Source organism: Hemitrygon akajei, chromosome 6, assembly GCF_048418815.1.
Source record: "Hemitrygon akajei chromosome 6, sHemAka1.3, whole genome shotgun sequence".
NCBI lineage: Eukaryota > Metazoa > Chordata > Chondrichthyes > Myliobatiformes > Dasyatidae > Hemitrygon > Hemitrygon akajei.
Genome location: NC_133129.1, coordinates 128,046,514 through 128,068,540, shown reverse-complemented (window position 1 = coordinate 128,068,540; position 22,027 = coordinate 128,046,514). Strand labels below are relative to the sequence as shown.

Sequence of the window (22,027 nt, the reverse complement as noted above, 5' to 3'; positions counted from 1 at the left end):
ATTGGTATTAGTGGCCTCCACTTGAAATTTCAATCCACCCTTTCAGGTGTTGATGAATCTATTTGGTCCAACATTTTCGATTTTATGAAGTTAGTGGTGTCTTGGAGGGACTCTCAGTGAGAAGCTGTGGTAAACTATGTATACCTGCCTGGACACGCCCCTCTGCTGACTGCTCCTGTGGCTCCTCCTACAGACCCCTGTATAAAGGTGATTGGGGCACTGCTCCTCCCTCAGTCTCCGAGATGTTGTGCTCTCTTTTGCTGCTAATAAAAGCCTATCGTTCGCCTCCCATCTCCGAGAGTTATTGATGGTGCATCAGAAGCAAATGGAATCAAATTGACTCTGACCCTCTCTGCAAAGTGCAGCTTTGAAACTAATGGTACCAAAATTACAAATTTACACAATGGAACTTCCTTCTTGTGGAAATGTTCTGGTAATTTTGTAATAAATCTTTACTAGATTTGAAATATCACTTTCAGTTTTATCTTGAGTTTATCTTGGATCAAATTGTTTTTGACTTTGGATCAATGCAGATTATGTAAAGGTAGATCATGTATGAAATCAACCATTTCCATAGGAGATGTTTCACACTGCAAGATCAGTTGCATCTGATGGAAAACACTGTCTAAGAAATACCAATATTCTACAAAAGAGAAGGACTTCATCTTTTACCATTTTAATGATCAAAGTTCAACATAAACTTATTATTGAAGTATGCTTATTTTACCATATACTTGAGATTCATTTTCTTGCAGGCATATATACAGGGGAAAAAATTATAGAATTTGTGAAAACTATACATGAACAAACAAAAACTGGCAACAACCAATGTGCAAAGGAATGCAAACCGTGCAAATAAAAGAAATACTGAGAACATGAGTTGTAAAGAGTCTGTAGGTCATAGGAGAATTTCAGAGTAGTAGTGATTGAAGTTAACCACATCAGTTCAGGAGCCTAAAATCCATTCCTGAACATGTTGGTCAGGGATCTAGGGCTTATGTACCTTCTGTTCTATGGTAGTAGTGAGAAGGGTGCACGGCCTGGATGGTGGAGGTCTCTGATGATGGATGCTGCTTTCCTGTGGTCGCACTCTATGTAAATGTATTCGATAGTGGGAAAGGGTTTGCTTGTGATGAACTGGGCTGCATCCACCACTTCCATTCCTGGGCATTTCCTACCAGGCCTTGGTGCAGCCAGCTAGTATACTCTCCACTGTGTAACTACAGCAGTTTATAAATGCTTTTGGTGACTTGCCAAAGTTATGCAATCTTCTAAGTAGAGGTGATCTTTGTGATGCCGCTAATATGGTGGTCCCAGGACAGATCCTTTTAGGCCAAGAAAGTTAAAGCTCCTAACCATCTGCACCTCATGATAATGAAGGCTGGGTTAACACTCATATCCTGGTTCATGAAACTGGACACGTATAATAGAACACAGCACTCTCAGCATTTTTTAGACTTTCTACAACGCAGTCTCTGGGTTATCCTCAAATAGAACTTGAACTAGAAGCTAAATATTTCAAAAATTTCTAATATTTTTCCAAACCACCACAATCTCACAAAGTTAACACTGGGCAAAGTAATTATTCAGCTGCTGCATAAGCTATTCATTATATTACTAATAGATAATTTGTACCACTGGTTGCTAAGAGCAGAAAATTTTGCAGGCTCTATATTTATTATTGATCTTTACACAATACATGGATTAAACACTAAGAAAAAAAATCACATATATTTGAGATGGATATTTATTCATTAGTAAACATGATATACATACACAATATGAGCAGCTGCCGCTTCTCAGCTCCTCAGGGCAGGTTCAATCCTGACCTCTGGTGTTGTCTCCGTGGAGTTTGATTATTCTCCCTCCTACTGTGCTCATTTCCTCCTGCATCCCAAAGGAATGTGGGTTGGTAAGTTTAATGTAGATGAATGGCAGAACCCAACAGAAGAGTGGGAATGTGAGGACATTAAAATAGAATCAGTGCTGGGTGATTGTTAATGAGTCAAAATGGATTCAGTGGGTGAACGGGCCTGTTTCCATGCTGAGTGGCTCTAAGACTCTTTAAGAGCTTAGAAATTCATGTACTTCTTCATGATGGCATTCAAACATCAGCTTTACCACCATAAAGCTTATTGTAATTGTTCCATAAATATATCCCAATCTTCCAACATGAGGTTCCCAAAATTATGTTGTGGACTTTCATACAACATAGAACATTACAGCACAGTGCAGGCCCTGTGGCCCAGCATTTTAACCTACTCTAAGATCAATCTAACCCTTTCCTCCTCCATGACCCTCCACTTTTCTGTCAACCATGTGCCTAGCTAAGAATTTTTTTAAATGCCTCTAATTTATCTTCCTCTACCACCACCCCTGGCTGGGCATCCCATGCAACAGTAACTCTCTGCTTAAAGAACTTACCTCACACCCTGCCATACTTTCCTCCAATCACCTAAAAATTAAGCCCCCTTGTATTAGCCATTTCTGCCCTAGGAAAAAGTCTCTGAAGATCCATTCGATCTACGCCTCTTATTACCTTGCATACCCCTATCAAATCGCCTCTATCCTCCTTTACTCCAACGGAAAACCTTAGCTTACTCAACCTTTCTTTATAAGGTATTCCCTCTAATCCAGGAAGCATCCTGGTAACTCTCTTCAGCACCCTCTCTAAAGCTTCCTTCCTATAATGAGGCGACCAGAACTGAACACAATATTCCAAGTGTGGTTTAACCAGGGTTTTATTAGACTGCAATATTACCTCATGGCTTTTGAACACAATCTCCTGACTGATGAAGGCCAACACACCATACGCATTCTTATCAATACTATCTACTTGGTGGCAACTTTGAGGGATCTATGGTGTAGAGCCCAAGATACCTCTATTCTCCCACATTACCAAGAATCCTGCTGTTAATGCTGTATTTTGCTTTCAAATTCGACCTCCCAATGTGAATCACTTCACAGTTTTCCAGGTGGAACTCCATCTGCCATTTCTCTGCCCAGTTTTGCATCCTGTCAATGTCTCACTACAACAACCCTCTACACTATCCACTCCACCAATCTCTGTGTCATCTGCAAACCCACTAACCCACCTTTTCACTTCCTCATCCAAGTATTTTATAAAAATCACAAAGTGCAGGGGTCCCAGATTAGATCCATGCTGAATGCCACAAGTCATCGACCTCCAAGGAGAACATCTATTCTCTGTCTTCTATGGGCAAGCCAATCTGTATCTACACAGCTAAGTTTTCCTGGATCAGATGCCTACCTGACTTTCGGAATGAGCCTACGATGAGGTCCTTCATCAAACACCTTACTAAAAATCCATATACATCACATCCACTGATCTGCTTTCATCAATGTACTTTGTCACATCCTCAAAGAATTCAATCAGACTTGAGTCATACTCTCTATCTCTAATTAGACTATGCTTCTCCAAGTACTCCTGTTTCTATGAAACTTCATCAATAATTTTGTCCACCACTGAAATAGGACTCACTGATGTATAATTCCCAGGGTTATCTTTACTCCATTTCTTGAACATTTGCCAACCTCCAATCTTCTGATACTACTCCTGTGGCAGGTGAGGGTGCAAAGATCATTGCCTGGTATTCTTGCCTAGACCTTGGCTAGGTCTGAAGGTAGATAAATCACCTCAAATAGATGGATTACAACCAAAGGTGCTGAAGGAGGTAGCTGAAGGGGATTTGGATGCATTAGTAGTGATTCTTCAAGAATCCATAGATTCTGAAATGGTTCTGGAGGACTGCAAAATCACAGTTGTCACTCCACTGTTTCACAAGGATGGGAGGCAAAAGACAGGAAATTATAGGCCAGTTGGACTGACTTCAAACAACACACACAAAATGCTGGTGGAACACAGCAGGCCAGGCAGCATCTACAAGAAAGAAGCGCTGTCGACGTTTCGGGCCGAGATCCTTTGTCAGGACTAACTGAAAGGAAAGATAGTAAGAGATTTGAAAGTAGTTGGGGGAGGGGGAAATGCGAAATGATAGGAGAAGACCGGAGGGGGTGGGATGAAGCTAAGAGCTGGAAAGATGATTGGCGAAAGTGTTACAGAGCTGGAGAAGGGAAAGGATCATGGGACGGGAGGCCTCGGGAGAAAGAAAGGGGGGGAAGCACCAGAGGGAGATGGAGAACAGGCAGAGCGATGGGCAGAGAGAGAGAGAGAGTAAAAAACAAACAAATAACTAAATATGTCAGGGATGGGGTAAGAAGGGGAGGAGGGGCATTAATGGAAGTTAGAGAAGTCAATGTTCATGCCATCAGGTTGGAGGCTACCCAGCCAGTATATAAGGTGTTGTTCCTCCAACCTGAGTTTGGATTCATTTTGACAGTAGAGGATGCCATGGATAGACACATCAGAATGGGAATGGGACGAGGAATTAAAATGTGTGGCCACAGGGAGATCCTACTTTCTCTGGCGGACCGAGCGTAGGTGTTCACCATAATGATCTCCCAGTCTGCGTCAGGTCTCACCAAGATATAAAAGGCCACACCGGGAGCACCGGACGCAGTATACCACACCAGCCGACTCACAGGTGAAGTGTCGCCTCACCTGGAAAGACTGACTTCAATGTTTGGCAAGATGCTAGAGTCCATTATTAAGGCTGTGTATAAGGGTGCTTGGGATCAACAACAGACCAAAGTTTGCATGTTTTTCTTTAGGGGAAATCTTGCCTGGCAAATCTGTTAGAATCCTTTGAGGAAATAACTGACAGGATAGATAAAGGAGAGCCAGTAGATGTTAGACTTTCAGAAGGGCTTGGACAAGACGCCACACAAGAAGTTGCTAAACAAGATAAGAACCTATGGTATAGGAAAGAGGCTAGCATAAACTAAAGATTGGCTGACTGGCAGAAGACAAATATTAGGAATAAAGGAGGCCATTTATGGTTCACTGCCTGTGATTAGTAGTGTTCCACAGTGGTCACTGAAGGGTCTGCTATATTTCATGTTATACGTTAATGATGTGGATGATGAAATTGTTGGTTTTGTGGCAAAGTTTGTGGATTATACAAAGGTAGGCGGAGGGGCAGATACTGTTGAGGAAGTCAACAGATTAGTCAGCAGAAAGACTTGGACAGATTAGAAGAATGGGCAAAGAAGTGGTCGATGGAGTATTGTGTTGGGAAATGTATGGTCATGCACTTTGGTAGAAGGAATAAAGGCATAGAGTATATCCTAAATGGGGAGTGAATTCAGAGACCAGAGGGGAAACAGTACTTGGGAGTTCCAGTGTAGAATTCCTTCAAGATTAATTCACAGGTAGAGTCGCTAGTAATGAGGCAAATACAATGTTAACATTCACTTCCAGATAATGAGAATATAAAAACAATGACCTAATGCTGAGACTTTATAAATCATTATCAGATCACACTTGGATTATTGTGAGCGGTTCTGGGGCCCATATCCAAGGGAGGATGTGGCGAGGTTGAAGAGAATCCAGAGGAAGTTTATGAAAATGAGCCCAGATGAAAGGGTTAATGTATGAGATATTTTTGTTGGCTTTCAGCCTGTATTCATTGGAGTTTGGAAGAATCATGGGAGGGGGGTAGTGGTTGATCTTGTTCACCTCTACTGAATATTAAGATACAGAGTGGATGTGGAGAAAATGCTTCCAATAGTCTGAGAGTCTAGGTCCAGCGGGTACAGGCTCAGAGTAGAAGCAAGTCCCTTTAAAACGGAGATAAGGAGGCATTTCTTAAGCTAGAGGGTGGTGAAACTGTGAAATGCATCACCACAGACACCTGTGGGGTCAAGTCATTTGCTATATTAAAATTATAAGACAGAGGAGTAAATAAGGTGATTCAGAACATTGAGTCTGCACTGGCATTCCATCATGGCTGACTTATCATCTGTCTCAAGCTCATTCTCCTACCTTCTCCCTGTAACTTTTGATGCCATGACTTATCAACCTAATGATTTGGCTTCCACAGCTGTCTGCGGCAAAGAATTCCACTGATTCATCACACCCTGGCTAAAGAAATTCTTCCACATCTCTGTTGTAAATGGATGTCCCTCTGTTCTAAGGATGTGCCCACTGGTCTCACCCACAGTAGGAAACATCCTCTCCACATCCACTCTATCCAGCTTTTCAATATTCAATAGTGTTGTGTATTTAATAAATCAGCAATATTTCAGTAATATTATAATATTGTTTGATTAAGCATTCTTATTGTTTACATAATTCATTAGAGGTTATATGTAAAAGTACATAAATAACAAGTCATTACGTCATTATGTCACATTTAAGCATCAAAAAAGATAAGACTAAAGTAACACAAAGTAGACATACTTATCCTAGCTCCTGTGTTTTTCTTTCAATTAGTTTTATGTTTTGGTGTTACAAAAAAAGACAGTGGCAACAAGCAAGTTTTAAAATGAACCTGAGAAGGCTACTAACCCATTGAAGCACAGCGAGACATTTCAGTTTAGAAAAGAAATAGCACAGCATGTTTTTTCTTCGCAAGGGGAGAAAGACAGACAAGATTTTAAAAAAGGCAGAAAATGGATGAAATTCAATGGGTTGATAAACAGTGAGTAGCAGGTGATAATAATCATAAATAAAAAATGCAGAAATGGCTGGCTTCATTAGAAAGATAGATGCATTCACTTGCACAAAATTAACTGGGTGATGGATGCTACGCAAATTGAGCAGTATTTTGAAGCAAATAAAATAGCCAGACCAGTGAAGGTTTAAAGGAGAAATGTACAGAAATTACAAAAAAGTAGGACACATACAAGGAGCATGTCAGGCAGACAGAAATAAATGGAATGCACAGGGAAGAGAAAAAGCTAAAAAGTCAAGTTCCAGTTTCTAAAAGGACACTAATCTGCATGCTGTTGATGAAAAGCCTGATAATGACCAGAGTGACAGCCTTGAGATTTGAATGTGAAAGCTAACAAGAGACAAGCAATATGGCTTCCACCAGCAGTGAACGGCAAATTAATTGAAATGGAAATGGACACTAACTCAGCTATTTCAGTCAATTCACAAAAAGAGATTGAATGGCATTTCAAAGATACTGAACTAAAGTCTGCAGATATCCAACTAAGAATGTATACTCGAGAGAAAGTAACTCCTCTGGGAATGATATTCATAACAATGAAACACAACAACCAACATGTGGCTTACATGTGGTAAAAAAAAGGAAGGCCAGACACAGTGATTGGCTAAGTCAACAACGTGATTGGCGATCCATCCACCATTTGCATGCTATGTCCCCTGCACTAGAGTCAACTGAAAGCAAATGAAGAAAGGTACTAAATGATACAACAGCAATGTTCAAGGATTGCACTGGAAAACTCAAATATATCAAGGGTAAAATAGTGTTAAATGATAACATACCCAAGTTTTATGAAGTCTGTCTGGTTCTTTATATCATTGTGATAAAGTAGCCAGTGAGCTAGATCGCATGCAGAGTGAAATCAAATCAAATCCTCCTTATGTGTTAATCCTTTAATTCCCAGAATCATTCTTCTGAACCTCCTTTTGATTCTCTCCAATGCCACCACATCTTCGCTTAGATAAGGGGCACAAAACTGCTCACGATATTCCGAGTGCGGTCTGATGAATGCCTTATCTAAGCATCACATCACATCACATCACATCAACATCACATCCTTGCTCTTATATTCCAGTCCTCTTGAAATGAATGCTAACATTGCATTTGCCTTATTACTGACTTAACCTGCAAGTTAATCTTTCGGGTATCCTACACATGGACGCCCAAATTCCATTACACTTCTGATTATGAACTCGCCCCCCCCCCCCCCATTTAGAAGATAGTCCATGCCTTTATTCCTTCCTTCAGAGTGCATGACCATATACTTTCCTCCACCATAGTTCAGCTGCTAAATCTTTGCCCATTCTTCCAATCTGTCCAAGTCCTTCTGCATACTCCTTATTTCCTTAACACTATCCGGACCTCCACCTATCTTTGTATCATCTGTAAACTTGGCAACAAAGCCATCAATTCCATCATTCAAATCATTGACATGTAACTTGAAAATAAATGGTCACAATACTGATCCCTGTGGAACACCACTAATCACTGGCAGCCAACCAGAAAATGCCCTTTTATACCCATTCTTGTCCTTCTGCCATTCAGCTAATCTTCTATCTGTGCTAATATCTTTCTTCTTGTACCGTAGGCTCTTACCTTGTCAGGCAAGCCTCATAAGTGGTAACTTGTCGAAGGCATTCTGAAAATCCAGGAAAACAATATCCACTAACTCTCTTTTGTCTATCCTGCCTGTTATTTCTAGAAAAAAATCCAACAGATTCGGCAGGTAAGAGTGCCTCTTAAGGAAACCAAGCTGACTTTGGCTTACAGTTGGCCTTCCTTATCCGCGAGGGATTGGTTCCGAGACCCCCCGCGGATACCAAAAAACGTTGGATGCTCAAGTCCCTTATTTAACCTGTTTCAGTGTGGTGGTCTTTAGGACCCAACGGAACACCAGACTTTATTTAACATGTCTCAGTGAAGTGGACATTAGGACCTGGCAGTGCAGCTCTGAATCCGCGGTGTTTCTGTTCATGAAAATATTCCCGATTGAAAATAAAGTGGAAGTAATAAAGCGATCAGAAAGAGGTGAAACGCCATTGGTCATTGGAAAAGCGTTAGGCAACAGTCGGTCAACGATCGGAACAATTTTAATGGATAAAGTGAGAAAGGCCCTGCCCGGATGAAAGCTACAATTATTACTAAGCAACGCAGTGGTTTAATTATTGAAATATGTATGTTTCTTAAGTGTTTTATATGCATAGAAAGGTAAAATATGTACCATATACTAAGAAAAACGATTGACTAACTGACGCTAAATAATACTGGATGTACCTGTTCCAACTTCAAAATCTGACTTAAAGACAGACTCAGGAACGGAACTCATTCATAACCCGGGGACTGACTGTACTTTTAAGTCATTTCTAGATTAATTATAATACCTAATACAATGTAAATAGTTGTTATACTGTAGGGAATAATGACAAGCGAAAATAGTCTGTACATGCTCAAACAACAAGTGCTGGAGAGAGAACTTCTGGGTTTTCCCGATCCGTGGTTGGTTGAATCCGCGCATGCGGAATCAGCGGATAAGGAGGGCTGACTGTACTTTACCAAATGCCGCCAAGTACCTTGAAACCTTTTCCTTAATAAAGGACGTTAACTTCCTCCAAACCAATAAAGTCAGGTTAACTGCTGTATAATTTAGTTTCTTCTGCCTCTCTCCCTTCTTAAAGAGTGGAGTGTAATTTGTAAATTTCCAGTCCTTCGGAACAATTCCAAAATCTGAAGATTCTTGAAAGATCATTACTAATGCCTCCACAATGTCTTCAGCTACCTCTTCCATAAACCTGGTGTGTAGTTCATCTGGTCCATGTGAAGCCAAAATTGCAAGTATGTGGTAGCTCTTTAAAAGGCGTGATTTCATGGGAAGGGTGGCTTATGCCAATTAGCTCTTCTCTGAGAAAAGATGAGCTGTTGATTTCCTGCTGAGAATCGAGGGCCCAGGGAATTGGCGTGATTCATAGATTAATGGAGTGATAAGAGTAGAGAAACAGGCCAACCAGTCCAACTCATTCATGGCAACCAAACTGCCAACCTGAGCTAGTCTCATTTGGCTTATATCCCTCTCAACCTTCATAATTAATTTTCTTGTCTTTTAAACAATACAATTGTTCCTACCTCGACCACTTCCTTTTACAGCTTGTTCCATCTGCCCACCACCCTCTGTATGGAAAAAGTTACCCCAAGTCCCCTTTAAATCTTTCTCCATCACCTTAAACATATGCCTCTAGTTTTAGACCCAGCTAAAGCACCAGCCTTTCCATTGTCTCCTTAAAAATCAAACCCTTCTGCCCCAGTAACAGACTTGTGAATCTTTTCTGCACCCTTTTCAGTTTGAAAATATGATTCTTATAGCTTGGTGTCACAATATTCTTCTGTTCCAGATTAAGTGCACTTTTAGCAGTTGAATTGTTATTATAATATGGAAACAAGAGCTAATTTTGATACCTTTTTTGCAATGCCATCAGTTTTCTACATGTAACAATATCACTGCTTTTCAGCGCTATTCTAAAATCTATGCCCACTTTGCTTCGTCACAGCAAAGCTTAGGCATTATTCAGCATGCAATTATATTCTTCAATTTGACATCACAGAAACATACATCTCATTATAAATGAGTTTTCCTCACATAGATGGATATCGGAAAATTCTCATGCTTATCGAAGACTGATCGTGCAGGAAGTGCACTGCCATTGCGATGCTGTTGCACTACTGGTGAGATGGTGAAGAAATCCCGGTCAGTACTCCATTAGTCATTATAAAGAAACTGAACAAAGGAGGGTGCACTACAGGTGTCAATGTGGGTTGGGTGCTAAGACCCACATTTCTACACTGACATGAACTATAGGGACGTCTGTAAAATCCCAAAGTGCTAAGAAAGGTAACAAAATGTCTTGCCAGAACAAAGCAGGATTTCATTTATTTTTGGTTTGGTCAGTAGCATTTATATCTTCCTGCCAGATGTTTATAAATTTAAATTCTACTCCAGTCCAACAAGCAAGGCATAAGATCTTAAGGCTTCGCTGGGAAAAAGCAAAGGAAAGAAAAACTCTTATAGACCAATATCTTTATTGAATGTGGATTCTAAGATCTTTTCCAAGTTACTGGCTTCCAGGCTGGAGAAGGTATTACCCCAAATTATTTCGGAAGATCAAACCGGTTTTATTAAAAATCGCTATTCTTTTTTCAATGTTAGGAGATTACTGAATATTGTTTATACTCCTTCACATAACACTTCAGAATGTGTTATTTCATTAGATGCGGAGAAAGCATTTGATAGAGTTGAATGGCCTTACTTATTTGATGTGCTGGAGAAGTTTAATTTCAGTCCGACCTTTATTTCTTGGATTAAACTGATTTATCAAACTCCAGTAGCCTTGGTGTTTACTAATAATCAAAGATCTCCATTTTTTCGTTTATTTCGGGGCACTAGACAAGGTTGTCCTCTTAGCCCATTACTATTTAACATTGCTTTAGAACCTTTGGCAATTGCCATCAGAGAATCACAGGATATTTTGGGTATTAATCGTGGAACAGATATTCATAAGGTATCTTTGTACGCAGATGATTTATTATTATTCATCTCTAACCCTGAGAAATCTATTCCAGCAGTCTTATCATTGTTGGCTCAATTTAGTGAGTTTTCTGGGTATAAGTTAAATCTTAATAAGAGTGAATTGTTTCCTTTGAATAGACAGGTCCCAAGCTATGGTATTTTACCTTTTAAATTAGTTAATGACTCTTTTACTTACTTAGGGATTAAAATCACAAAAAACCATAAAGAATTATTTAGGTTTAATTTTCTACCCTTAATTGATCAGATTAAAGGTATGTTTACTAAGTGGTCACCATTATCTTTATCTCTGATAGGTAGGATTAATGCTATTAAGATGGTTATTTTACCTAAATTTTTATATATTTTTCAAGCGGTACCAATTTTTATTCCGAAATCCTTTTTTACTAATGTTGATTCAAAAATTTCCTCATATATATGGCAGAATAAAAATCCCAGATTAGGTAAAACATACTTACAGAAGACAAAGAAGGAAGGTGGGTTGGCATTACCCAATTTCAGATTTTATTATTGGGCAGTTAATATTAGATATTTGTTATGTTGGTTGAAAGAATGGGATGGTCCTTTTGGCCCTCATTGGGTGAGTTTGGAAACTAAATCGGTACCAGGTTATGCTCTGGGTTCTATTTTAGGGACATCTCTCCCTTTTGCTCTTTCTAAATTGCTGAAACGAATTGACAACCCGATAGTTAAATATACCTTACGTATATGGTTTCAATTTCGGAAATGTTTCGGGTTGACTCAATTCGTTTTAAATAGTCCTATTGTATCTAATTGTTTTTTCCACCCCTCAATTATAGATCAAGCTTTTTTGGCTTGGAAAACTAAGGGTTTATTAAGATTTTCCAATTTATTTTCGGACAACTGTTTTATGTCTTTTGAGCAATTATCTAATAAATATAATTTGCCTAGATTTCATTTTTTTAGATACTTACAGGTTAGGCATTTTTTAAGTATGGTACTTCCTACGTTTCCAAATTTTGTGTCTTCAGATATTTTGGAGAGTTTGTTTGAATTAAACCCTTCTCAAAAAGGGCTTATATCAAAACTTAATAATATAATTATGAAGATACGTTCAGTACCCTTTGATAAGACCAAAAATGATTGGGAAAGCGAGCTTAATCTTATTATTCCTATTGAGAATTGGGACAGAATTCTTCAATTAGTTAATACATCATCTATATGTGCCAAACATTCATTAATACAATTCAAGGTTGTACACAGGGCCCATATGTCCAAGGATAAATTAGCTCATTTTTATTCTTATATAAATCCTATTTGTGACAGATGTCAATTAGAAATCGCGTCTTTAACTCATATGTTTTGGTCATGTCCGCTTTTGAAAAAATATTGGAAAGATATTTTTGATATTATCTCTGCAGTACTGAACATCGATTTACAACCCCATCCTATTACCGCAATTTTTGGTTTACCGATGATGGACTCACTCCACTTATCTCCTTACGCCTGTCGAATGATTGCTTTTCTCACTTTGATGGCTAGAAGATCTATTTTGTTGAATTGGAAGGAAATTAATCCTCCCACGGTATTTCATTGGCTTTCTCAAACTATGTTATGTCTAAATTTAGAAAAAATTAGAAGTGCTGTATTTGATACTTCTATTAAATTTGAAAAGATATGGAGACCATTTATTCAATATTTTCATATGATGTAATATGGCCCTGTGCCAAGCTTATTGGTTTTTTCAGCTTTAATCGTATCTATGTTGAGAGGATCGGAGTTGACGACATTGATGTTTATATATTCTTGTGAGATACTATAAACAGCCCTTTTTTTCTCTCTTTTTTTTAGTTTTTTTTTCTTTTTTTGCTTCCTTTTTTTCCCTTAGATACTAGATTAGTAGGTTAGTCAACTTTGCATATATTTTTTTTATATTATATATTATGAAATATCTAGATTTACCTTGTTCATATATATATTATATGGTTCATGTTTCGGGAAAACTTACTTATACTGTATTCATTGCTTATGTATTCCTTCATGTGTAATGGGAATTTGTATGTTTGTAATCCCTTTATCAATAGATTAATTGTATTTTGTTCATAATATTATTAATACTAATAAAAAGATTGAAAAAGGAAAGAAAAACTCAAGTTTTTTTCCTTCTCTTCTTTATATCTGCTCAGCTAGGACAGTAGCGATGACAGGAAGGATAGCGAAATGCTCCTCTTGTGGGATGTGGGGAAGTAGGTAGACCTCCAATGTCCCTGACAACTACAACTGCAAGAAGTGCAGCCAGCTGCAGCTTCTAACAAACCATGTTGAGGAGTTGGAGCTGGAACTGCACGAACTCCAGAACATTCGAGAGGCTGGAGAGGCGGTAGATAAGATAGTTACACGCAGGAAACTGGGGTGACAGTCAGGAAGGGGAAAGGGGTTAAAGAGCAATTGCAGAGTACCCCAGTAGTCATTCCCCTCACCAACAAGTATTTCACTTTGAATACCTAACAGGTGGATGGATGACCTAACAGAGGAAAGTGGCCGTAGTCAGGTCTCTGGCACTGAGTCTACCTCTGTGACTGAGAAGAGAAGGGGGTGAGAAGAGGAACACTGTGCTGATAGGGAATTCATTAGTTAGGGGAATGGATAAGAGGTTCGGTGGACCAGAGTGAGATTCTCAGATAGAAGGTTGCCTTTCGGATGCCAGGGTCAGGGATGTCTCGGATCGAGTCCTCAGCATTCTTAAGTGGGAGGGTGAACAGCCAGAAGTCGTGGCCCATGTAGGTACCAATGACATGGGTAAGGCGAGTGACGAGGTTCTGCACAAGGAGTTCAGGGAGTTAGGTGCTAAGTGAAAGGGCAGGACCTCCAGGGTTGTGATCTCAGGATTGTTACAGGTGCCATGTGCTAGTGAGGCCAGAACAAGGAAAATTATGGAGTTTAGTACATGGCTAAGGAGTTGGTGTAGGAGGGAGGGCATAACATTTTGGATCATTGGGCTCTCTTGCAGGGAAGGTGGAACAAATTCAGAAGGGATAGTTTGCACCATAACTGGAGGGGGACTAATATCCTAGCAAAAAGATTTGTTAATGCTGTACAATGGGGTTTTAACTGGAGTCACAGGGGGGTGGGAACCAGAGTTCCAGAACAGTTAGGGGAAAGGTTGTGAGGCAGATGCTGGTAAGACTTCAGACAGAATCAGGAATCGAAAAGTTGGGCAAAACTCGTGTCCAGAGTTGCCTATATTTAAATGCATGAAATATCATAGGAAAGGCAGATAATAGTGCTAAAGATGAGGAGCTGGTTTACAAACAGAGGCAATGTGTAGTGAGAAGAGGCCATTGATAGGGCAAGATTACAGTCAACAGGATGAGTTACAATGTAAAAGGCAGACAAAATCGAAAGGGTGAATACAGGACTGAAGGTGTTGTATCTGAATGTGCGCAGTATATGGAATAAGGTAGACCAACTTGCAGCACAGTTGCAGATCGGCAGGTATGATGTTGTAGGCATCACTGAATCGTGGCTGAAAGATTATAGCTGGGAGCTTAATGACCAAGGATACACTTTGTATCAAAAGGACAGGCAGAGGAGGTGGTGTTGCTCTGTTAGTAAAAAATAAAATAAAATCATTAGAAAGAGGTGACATAGGGTTGGAAGGTGCTGAATCATTGTGGATGGAGCTAAGGAACTGCAAGGGATAAAAGACCCTGATGGAATTTGTATACAGACCCTCAAACAGTATTAAGTATGTGGTCTTCATATTGCAATGGGAGATAGAAAATGCATGCCAAAGGGGCAATGTTACAATAGTCATGCAGGACTTCAATATGCAGTGAGATTGGGAAAATCAGGATTACAGGAGGTGGAATTTCTAGAGTGCCTATGAGATAGCTTTTTAGAGCAGCACATTGTTGAGTCCACTACAGGAACAGCTATTCTGGATTGGGTATTGTGCAATGAACTGGATTGATAAGAGATTTTAAGGCAAAAGAACTCATGGGGGAAGTGATCATAATATGATCAAATCCACCCTGAAATTTGAGGATAAGCTAAAGACAATTGTATCAGTATTACAGTGAAGTAAAGGGAATTACAGAGGCATGAGAGAGGAGATGGCCAGAATTGATAGGAAAGGAACACTGGCAGGGATGATGACAGAGCAACAATGGCTGGAATTTCTGAAAGCAACTTGGAAGGCACAGGAAATGTACATCCCAAAGCAGAAGAAGTACTCTAAAGAAAAGGTGACACAACCATGGCTAATAAGAGAATTGAAAGCCAAAATAAAGAAAGGACATAAAATAGAGCAAAAAATAGTGGGAAGTTAGAGGATTGGGAAGCTTTTAAAAGCCAACCGAAGGCAACGAAAAAAGTCATTGAGTAGGTAAAGATGGAATACAAAAGTCAGCTTGCCTATAATATTCAAGAGGATACCAAAAGTTTCTTCAGATATATAAAGCGTAAAAGAGAGGAGCGAATGGATATGATGCTGGACAGGTAGTAATGGGGAAAAAATAGCTGAAAAACTGAATAAGTATTTTGCATCAGTCTTCACTGTGGAGCACACTAGCAGTATGGTTCCAGGTATTAGACACTAGCAGTAATTTCCAGGTGTTAGGGGGCATGAAGTGTGTGAAGTTACCATAACTAGAGAGAAGGTTCTTGGGAAACCGAAAAGTTTGAAGGTAGGTAAGTCACCTGGACCAGATGGTGTACACCCCAGAGTTCTGAAAGAGGTGGCTGAAGAGATCATGGAGACATTAGCAATGATCTTTCAAGAATAACTAGATAATGGAATGGTTCTGGAGACCGGAAAATTGCAAATTTCACTCCACTCTTCAAGAAGGGAGAGCGGCAGAAGAAGGGAAACTATAGGCCAGTTAGTCTGACCTTAGTGGTTGGGGAAGATGTTGGAGTCAATTATAAAGGACGAAGTCTCAGGGTACTTGAAGGCACATGATAAAATAGGCCATAGTCAGCATGGTTTCCTCAAGCAAAATTATTGCCTGACAAATCTGCTGGAATTCTTAGAAGAGGTAACAAGCAGGATAGACAAAGAAAAATCGGTTGATGCCGTGTACTTAGATTTCAAAAGGCCCTTAACAAGATGCAACACATGGGCTGCTTAACAAGCTATAAATCTAGGGTATTACAGGAAAGATTCTAGTATGGACAAAGCAGTGGCTGATTGGCAAGAGGCAAAGAGTGTGAATAAAAAGATCATTGGCTGACTGGCTGCTGGTGACTAGGGTGTCCCACAGGGGTCAATGTTGGGGCCGATTCTTTTAACGTTATATGTCAATGATTTGGATGATGGAATTGGTGGCTTTGTTGCAAAGTTTGCAAACAACATGAAGATAAGTGGAGGGGCAGGTAGTTTTGAGGAACTAGAGAGGCTACTGAAGAACTTAGATTAGGAGAATGAGCAAAGAAGTGGCAGATGGAGTACAGCATTGGGAAGTGTATGGTCATACACTTTGGTAGAAGAAATGAAAGAGTTGTCTATTTTCTAAATGGAGAGAAAACACAAAAAAAACTGAGGTGCAAAGGGTCTTGGGAGTCCTTGTGTAGGATTCCCGAAAGGTTAATTTACAGGTTGAGTCTGTGGTGAGGAAGGTAAATGCAATGTTAGCATTCATTTCAAGAGGACTAAAATATAAAGGCAAGGATGTAATGTTGAAAGGCTATAAAGAACTGGTGGGGCCTGACTGAGTTTTGTGAGCAGGTTTGGGCCTCTTATCTTAGAAAAGATGTGTTGGAACAAGAAGGTGTTCAAAGGAGGTTCACGAAAATGATTCCAGGATTAGATGGCTTGTCATATGAAGACTGTTTGATGACTCAGGGTCTGGATTCACTAGAATTCAGAAGAATGAGGATAACCTCATTGAAACCTATTGAATGGTGAAAGGTCTTGATAGACTGGATGCAGAGAAGACGTTTCCTATAATGGGAGAGTCTAAGACCAGCGGACACAAATTCAAAATAGAGGGCATTATTTTAGAGTGGAGATGAGAGGAATTCCTTTTGCCAGAGAGTGGTGAATCTGTGGAATTCTTTGCCCTAGGAGGCTGTGGAGGCCAAGTCATTACGTATATTTAAGGCAGAGGTTGATAGATTCTTGATTGATCAGGGCATGATGGGATACGTAGGGGAGGCAGGAGATTAGGGGTGAGATGAAAATTGGATCAGCTACGATGAAATGGCGGAGCAGACTCGATGGCCCCATTCGGCTCCTGCACCTTATGGTCTTACGGTGTAAGAATCACAGCAATGCTGCCACGTTATTGAAGATATTGTTGTTGTGTATTTAATATTTCAGTAGTATTAGAGTAATATTGTAAATATATTGTTTCAGTATGCATTCTTGCTCATTTAAATAATTAAGTATGGGTTATCTGTAAAAATAAGGGTATTACATACGTCATGATGTTACCAAGTGATATATGTGTGCCTCACTTAAAGGAAACACTTAAAGTAAATACGTTATTCTGGAAAACCTTGTTTTTTATTTTCATTGGTTTTTATGTTTTGGAGTTATAAAACACAATAGTGGTGATGAACATTTTTTTAAAAAATGAACCCCAGGGGATTACATACCTGTTAAAACACAGCAAGACATTAGAGTTTTAAAAAAGCATTGCGAGATGGTTGAGTTTAAAAAAAAACACACAGCACTTTTTTTTCCTTTGGAGTACTACATTTTCTTCACAAAAAAGAAGAGGACTGTGTTTTTAAAAAGACAGAAAATGGAAGAATTCATGGGTTCCTAAACAGTGAGTACTGGGTGATAATAATCATAAAAATGGCCAAAATGGCTAGCTATATCGGAAAGATAGATGCATTCCATTACACAACTGATAACTGGATTTTGTATACCGAACAGATTGAGCAGTATTTTATAGCAAATAGCCAATGTGAAATGAGTGCCAAATATGCTGAGTGCATTTGGTTTAAAGGCATACAGTTTGCTTCGAAGTTTAACTGCTCCAGTCAAAATGAGCTTTGCTGATATTGGGAAAGTAATACAGGAATATTTGGAACTGGAATTATTGTTGATTGCAGAACACTGTAGGTTTCATAAAGAGAATCAAAAGGATGGGGGGGATGTGTTTGTATCTTAGCATACATGGTTGAATTGAAGAAGTTGTCTGAGTATTGTCAGTTCAGTGATGGGCTTAATAAGGCACCGAGAGATCATTTAATTTGTGGAATCTTGCAAGAAAGCATTCAGAAGTGGCTCCTAAATGAAGCACAACTTACATTTAAAAGAGCAGTTGAAATAACTGTATCAATGGAAACTGTATCAATGGTTATTTCTTCAGTGATTTGAATGGAGCATGACTGCTAGTGGATGTCAGCTAGTCAGAACAGCAAGAAGAGTTTAAAAAGAAGACAGATTTAAACAGCAGGCATCGCAGAAGTGGATGTCGGAGTAGAGGGAGACAGAGTAGGAAGGCTTTGGCTCAAAGGGGCTTCGGCGATAAAGGGTTGAGGCGAGGTAGGTTGCCTGTGTAGAATACAGACAGGAAGTATGTGTGTGAGACCGGTTTTCTGTGCTCGGTGTCAGATGTGCAAGATCTGGGAGACTCCCAGCCTCCCGGACTGCCACATCTGCACCAGGTGCATCGAACTGCAGCTCCTTAGGGACGGCATTAGGGAAGTGGAGATGCAGCACAATGATCTTCACCTGGTCAGGGAGAGTGAGGATAGGTGATAGAGAGGAGCTATGGACAGGTAGTCACTCCAGGGCCTGGGGAGACAGATAAGTGGGTAACAGTTAGGAGAGGGAAGGGGAGGAGTCAGGTACTAGAGAGTACCCCTGTGGCTGTCCCCTTGACAAAAGTACTCCTGCTTGAGTACAGTTGTGGGGGAACGGCCTACCTGGGGGAAGCAACAGTGGTCACCCGTCTGGCACAGAGTCTGGCCCTGTGGCTCAGAAGGGTAGAGAAAGGAAGAGGATTGCAGAGTGATAGGAGACTCTGTAGTTAGGGGGTCAGACAGGTGATTCTCTGGATGTAATCGAACTGACGTGATGGAGGAAAGGGAAGTTGGCTCACAAATAGAGAGAGCTTGGGGACAGTGCGATAGGGAGGATAGGCAGGGTGATAGAGAAGGGATGCGCTCAGACCGATGGTTTAAGATGTGTCTATTTTAATGCAAAGAGTATTATGAACACAGTGGATGAGCTTAGAGCATGGATCAGCACTTGGAGCTATGATGTTGTGGCCATTACAGAGATTTGGATGGCTCAGGGACAGGAATGGTTACTTAGAGTGCCAGGCTTTAGATGTTTCAGAAAGGACAGGGAGAGAGGCAAAAGAGGTGGGGGCATGGCACTATTGATCAGGAACAGTGTCACGGCTACAGAAAAGGAGGAAGTCATGGAGGGGTTGTCTACGGAGTCTCTGTGGGTGGAAGTTAGGAGTAGGAAGGAGTCAATAACTCTACTGGGTGTTTTTATAGACCACACAATAGTAACAGGGACATCAAGGAGCAGATAGGGAGACAGATTCTGGAAAGGTGTAAGAATAACAGGGTTGTTGTAGTGAGAGATTTTAATTTCCCAAATATTCATTGGCATCTCCCTAGAGCAAGGGGTTTAGATAGGGTGGAGTTTGTTAGGTGCATTCAGGAAGGTTTCTTGACACAATATGTAGATAAGCCTACAAGAGGAGAGGCTGTACTTGATCTGGTATTAGTAAATGGTCAGGTCAGGTGTCAGGTCTCTTAGTGGGATAACATTTTGGAGATAGTGATCACAATTCTATCTCCTTTACCATAGCATTAGAGAGGGATAGGAACAGACAAGTTAGGGAAATGTTTAATTGGAGTAAGGGGAACTATGCGGCTATCAGGCAGGAACTTTGAAGCATAAATTGGAAACAGATGTTCTCAGGGAAAAGTATGGAAGAAACGTGGCAAATGTTCAGAAGATATTTGCGTGTGGTTCTGCGTAGGTACATTCCAATGAGACGGGGAAAGGATGGTAGGGTACAGGAACTGTGGTGTAAAAAGGCTATTGTAAATCTAGTCAAGAAGAAAAGAAGAGCTTTTGAAAGGCTCAAAAAACTAGGTAAAGATAGAGATCTAGAAGATTATAAGGCTAGCAGGAAGGAGCTTAAGAATGAAATTTGGAGAGCCAGAAGGTGCCATGAGAAGGCTTTGTCGGACAGGATTCAGGAAAACTCCAAGGCATTCTACAAGTATGTGAAGAGCAAGAGGATAAGCCATGAGAGAATAGGACCAATCAATTGTGACAGTGAAAAAGTGTGTATGGAACTGGAGGAGACAACAGAGGTACTTAATGAATACTTCAGTATTCAGTATGGGAAAGGATCTTGGCAATTGTAGGGATGACTTGCAGCAGACTGAAAAGCTTCAGCATGTAAATATTAAGGAAGAGGATGTGCTGGAGCTTTTGGAAAGCATCAAGTTGGATAAGTCACTGGGACCGGACAGAATGCACCCCAGGCTACTGTGGGAAGCTAGGGAGGAGATTGCTGAGCCTCCAGCGATGATCTTTGCATCATCAATGGGGACGGGAGAGATTCCAGAGGATTGGAGGGTTGTGGATTTTGTTCCCTTATTCAAGAAAGGGAGTAGAGATAGCCCAGGAAATTATAGGCCAGTGAGTCTTACTTCAGTGGTTGGTAAGCTGATGGAGAAGATCCCGAGAGGCAGGATTTATGAACATTTGGAGAGGCATAATGTGATTAGGAATAGTCAGCATGGCTTTGTCAAAGGCAGGTCATGCCTTATGAGTCTGATTGAATTTTTGGAGGATGTGACTAAACACATTGATGAAGGTACAGATGTAGATGTAGTGTATATGGATTTTAGCAAGGCATTTGCTTATTGCAAAAGTAAGGAGGGATGGGATCCAAGGGGACATTGCTTTGTGGATCCAGAACTGGCTTACCCACAGAAGGAAAAGAGTGGTTGTAGATGGGTCATATTCTGCATGGAGGTCGGTGACCAGTGGTGTGCTTCAGGGATCTATTCTGGGACCCCTACTCTTTGTGATTTTTATAAATGACCTGGATGAGGAAGTGGGGGGATGGGTTAGTAAATTTGCTGATGACACAAAGGTTGGGGATGTTGTGGATAGTGTGGAGGGATGTCAGAAGTTACACCGGGACATCGATAGGATGCAAACCTGGGCTGAGAAGTGGCAGATGGAGTTCAACCCAGATAAGCGTGAGGTGGTTCATTTTGGTAGGTCAAATATGATGGCAGTATTAATGGTAAGACTCCTGGCAGTGTGGAGGATCAGAGGGATCTTGGGGTCCGAGTCCATAGGACACTCAAGAGCTGCTACGCAGGTTGACTCTGTGGTTAAGAAGGCATACGGTGCATTGGCATTCACCAACCATGGGACTGAGTTTAAGAGCCAAGAGGTTATGTTGCAGCTATACACGACCATGGTCAGACCCCACTTGGAGTACTGTGCTCAATTCTGGTTGCCTCACTTCAGGAAGGATGTGGAAACCATAGAAAGGGTGCAGAAGAGGTTTACAAGGATATTACCTGGATTGGGGAGCATGCCTTATGAGAATAGGTTAAGTGAACTCGGCCTTTTCTCCTTGGAGTGACGGAGGATGAGAGGTGACCTGTTAGAGGTGTACGAGATAACGAGAGGTATTAATTGTGTGGATAGTCAGAAGCATTTTCCCAGGGCTGAAATGGCTAGCACGAGATTGCATAGTTTTAAGGTGCTTGGGAAGTAGGTACAGAGGAGATGTCAGGGGTAAGTTTTTTTACACAGAGAGTCGTGAGTGCTTTGAATGTGCTGCCAGCAATGGTGGTGGAGGCATAAATGATAGGGTCTTTTAAGAGACACCTGGATAGGTACATGGAGCTTAGAAAAATAGAGGGCCATGGGTAACCCTAGGTA

General features: G+C 40.5%; 1 protein-coding gene across 8 annotated transcripts in view; it reads right to left on the bottom strand.

Annotated features, from left to right (window-relative positions):
- syt12 (synaptotagmin XII) overlaps positions 1 to 22,027 on the bottom strand; it is a 253,476-nt gene that overhangs the window by 205,470 nt on the left and 25,979 nt on the right. Inside the window, exon 1 of one of the 8 annotated variants that reach the window (XM_073049219.1) lies at positions 1,777 to 1,797. The exons of the other annotated variants lie outside the window; for them this stretch is intronic. The gene's annotated coding sequence lies outside the window, so the exon portion shown is untranslated. Of the gene's footprint in view, positions 1 to 1,776; positions 1,798 to 22,027 lie in introns of those variants that run through there. 8 annotated transcript variants of the gene reach the window in all.